Genomic DNA, 3,570 nt, shown 5'->3' on the forward strand with positions numbered 1-3,570 from the left:
AGCTGCAGTAGATAACTTTAATAAAAAATGTTTTCTCCATATTTGTTAAAGCTGTCACCATGTCGTAGCAGTTTGTTATGAGACAGATGATCTGTGAAAACAATCAATCTCCTCCTTGAACTACTATTGCTAGCTAAGGTACTGCATCGTTCTGACCAAAACAACCAATCAGAACCAGTAGGAGGGTCTTAGCACTGTCAATCAACCTCATTCACTCACTGCCAAATGTGCTAATAGTGGAAAAACAACTTATTGTTACAGGAAAATCGTTTATCTGCCATCACTGGTAGCTATGCTAACTAGACTAAGCATTTACAACAGGCTATGCTAGCTATAGAATAGCACAGAGTGAGGCAGAGGAAGGATGAGCCACATTAGATTGTGATTGGCAGCACTAAACCTCTCCTGCCATTGACTGGTTGTTTCTAGCACTGGGAGAAAGCAGAGGAAATAGATTTTTCACAGATTATCTCTCGTACCATACTGTCACAACATAATGACAGTTTTAACAAATATGTGGGGAAAAAATTATATAAGTTACATACTCCAGCTTTAATTTCACTTAGGACATGTCAGGAGGGACGTAGGTTAGAGCTGCTGCTGACTGACTCACCTGTTGTTAAGTGATAAAAGGTACAAGGGACAAGTTAAATATATGAATATGTTGGTAATTTTTTCCCTTTTTCCTTAATTCACTAAATGCTAGTGAAATGGAGGCAAACAGTAGTCTGTAGCTAGACTAACTATGCTAATTGGTTGATTATCTCACACAGTCTATCCACCTCTCTTGGAGAAAAACTGGGTTATAAATTGACACTCTTGCCTTTTTCTCTCTCCCTCTCTCTTTTTTTTTTGAAAACCTGATTTACAATATGATTAGTTTTGTAATTGACGTGGCCCAATATTTTTTTTTTATTTCTGTAAACAATAAATAAATAAACAAATTGTGGAGGACCCCCTGTTGCTCAGGGCCCCGAGAACTGTCATCACTTTTCCCCCCTATACCGCACCCCTGCTATCAGGTTTCAGGCTGATCGCTAGGTTTTAATTGTAATAACTGAAGCTGTGCATTGACTCTAGATCATTCCTCTTTAATATAATAATAATAATAATTTAATTTATAACGCACTTTTTATTAACAAAAATCTCAAAGTGCTGCATAGTGCAGCTAAAAACAAATAAAATCAACAATCGAAAGAAGACAGTCATTTAAAAGCAGAGTAGGTTTGTCTAAAAAGAAAAGTTTTCAGGCTGGTTTTAAAGTCAGACAATAATTGCGGGGCTCTCAAATAGTCCGGGAGAGAAATCCATAGACGAGGAGCAGCCACAGCAAATACCCAATCACCCGTAGTCCTTAGTGTTGATCGAGGAAGGTGGAGAAGATTACAGGCTTGGGATCGTAAGGATCTGGAAGTTGAATATGAAATAAGGAGGTCCTTCAAATAATCNCATGGATGAGTTTCTCTAGATCTCACTGAGACATCAGTCCTCTAATCCTGGAGATGTTCTTCAGGTGATAGAAGGCCGACTTTGTGACTGTCTTAATGTGTCTCTGAAGGTTCAGGTCAGAGTCCATCACTACTCCCAGGCAGGGGTGCTGCCAGGAATCTTGGGCCCCCTCCCAAAAAATTAAATTGGGCCCCCCTCACGCAGCTGCTGTTAAATTTCTTGAGTCTATCTGATCCATCAAAAGTATCACAATTTCAAAGGCTTGCTTTCTTTGGTCCAATACTGATAACAAGCACTATATTTACTGCTCATGAATTTTACATGCAAGAGTAAAATTCAGTATGCATACAGTATGCAAACTAGGTTGCTTAAATTTTTTCTATTAGTTTTAGCTCATTGAAATGTCTCCCCATGAGCAACAGTCATAGGCAACATGCAAAATATACATAAAGCAATCCAGACTTCTCAAAAAATGCTATGTAGTTGCATTTTATTCAAGCTGCAGTAGATAACTTTAATAAAAAATGTTTTCTCCATATTTGTTAAAGCTGTCACCATGTCGTAGCAGTTTGTTATGAGACAGATGATCTGTTAAAACAATCAATCTCCTCCTTGAACTACTATTGCTAGCTAAGGTACTGCATCGTTCTGACCAAAACAACCAATCAGAACCAGTAGGACGCTCTTAGCACTGTCAATCAACCTCATTCACTCACTGCTAAATGTGCTAATAGTGGAAAAACAACTTATTGTTACAGGAAAATCGTTTATCTGCCATCACTGGTAGCTATGCTAACTAGACAAAGCATTTACAACAGGCTATGCTAGCTACAGAATAGCACAGAGTGAGGAAGAGGAAGGATGAGCCACATTAGATTGTGATTGACAGCACTAAACCTCTCCTGCCATTGACTGGTTGTTTCTAGCACTGGGAGAAGGCAGAGGAAATAGATTTTTCACAGATTCTCTCATACCATACTGTGAAAATAATGACAGTTTTAACAAATATGTGGGGAAAAAATTATATAAGTTACATACTGCAGCTTTAATTTCACTTAGGACATGTCAGGAGGGATGTAGGTTAGAGCTGCTGCTGCTGACTGACTCACCTGTTGTTAAGTGATAAAAGGTACAAGGGACAAGTTAAATATATGAATATGTTGGTACAGTTTTCTCTGTATTGTTCTGCATCCAAAATGATACTGAAAAATTGTTTGAAAGCTGTAAATGAAATAAGACCTGATCTCCACCACATACTATGCATCCCTTTCTAGATCATTGTGTTGTTTTCTTCCATGTTTGCTGGTGCAGGCTTTCTGCTGTAAAATCATGTAATATATTTGCAAAAATATTCATTTACCACCCAGGCTTATGATATTGCCGTGTCAATGAGCAGCAATTTCTTGCTCAATCCAAATGGATTGTAGCAGATATACCACTTGAGCATTTCCTCTTTTGTTTTTTCTTGTCTCCCAGGCTTTTTCCTTCGGAGTGAAGCTGATGCAGAGCATGAGCACATTACCCCAAGCACTCAACAGCTTCCATACCACTGAGCTATTTTATTTTGCAGTGAAAACAATCCATTGTTTCCTCGATAGGAAGATAAAAATATTCATGATTGTTTCTGAGGAAAATATAATGTAATAAAAACTAATGTTATTGAATGCATTACTACATCTCTAGTGGAACAGGTGGAGACAAGGCCGATCCTGTTGTGTGGGTTGCTGGACTTTTATTAAGCAATTACATATTTACAAAAGAATATTCAGATTATAAAGTGGGATTCTTATGCAGCTTCTTAGGGAGCTTTAACTCCGGCAGAACTTTGAACATGTTCCGGGGGATGTAGGGGACATTGAGTCTGAGTGGACCATGTTCCGTGCCTCCATTGCCAAGGTGACTTTTCGGAGCTGTGGCCGCAAGGTTGTTGGTGCCTGTCGCGGCGGCAATCCTCGAACCCGTTGGTGGACACCTTCGGTGAGGGAAGTCAGGCTGAAGAAGGAGTCCTATTGGGCCTTTTTGGCCTGTGGGACTCCAGAAGCAGCTGATGGGTACTGGCAGGCGAAGCGGCATGCGGCTCAGGTGGGAGGAGTTTGGAGAGGCCATGGAGAAAGACTTCCG

The 3,570-nt window shown here is 39.7% G+C and overlaps 1 long non-coding RNA gene across 1 annotated transcript in view; it reads right to left on the minus strand.

Moving 5' to 3' along the window:
* LOC107834252 (uncharacterized) overlaps positions 1-1,974 on the minus strand; it is a 23,946-nt gene extending 21,972 nt beyond the window's left edge. Inside the window, exon 1 of the long non-coding RNA XR_001660040.1 lies at positions 1,963-1,974. This is a non-coding gene — a long non-coding RNA (uncharacterized LOC107834252). The remainder of the gene's footprint in view (positions 1-1,962) is intronic.
* Between the last annotated feature and the right edge of the window lie 1,596 nt (positions 1,975-3,570).

The sequence above is a fragment of the Poecilia formosa genome, unplaced genomic scaffold, assembly GCF_000485575.1.
Source record: "Poecilia formosa unplaced genomic scaffold, Poecilia_formosa-5.1.2 Scaffold562, whole genome shotgun sequence".
Classification (NCBI taxonomy): Eukaryota; Metazoa; Chordata; class Actinopteri; order Cyprinodontiformes; family Poeciliidae; genus Poecilia; species Poecilia formosa.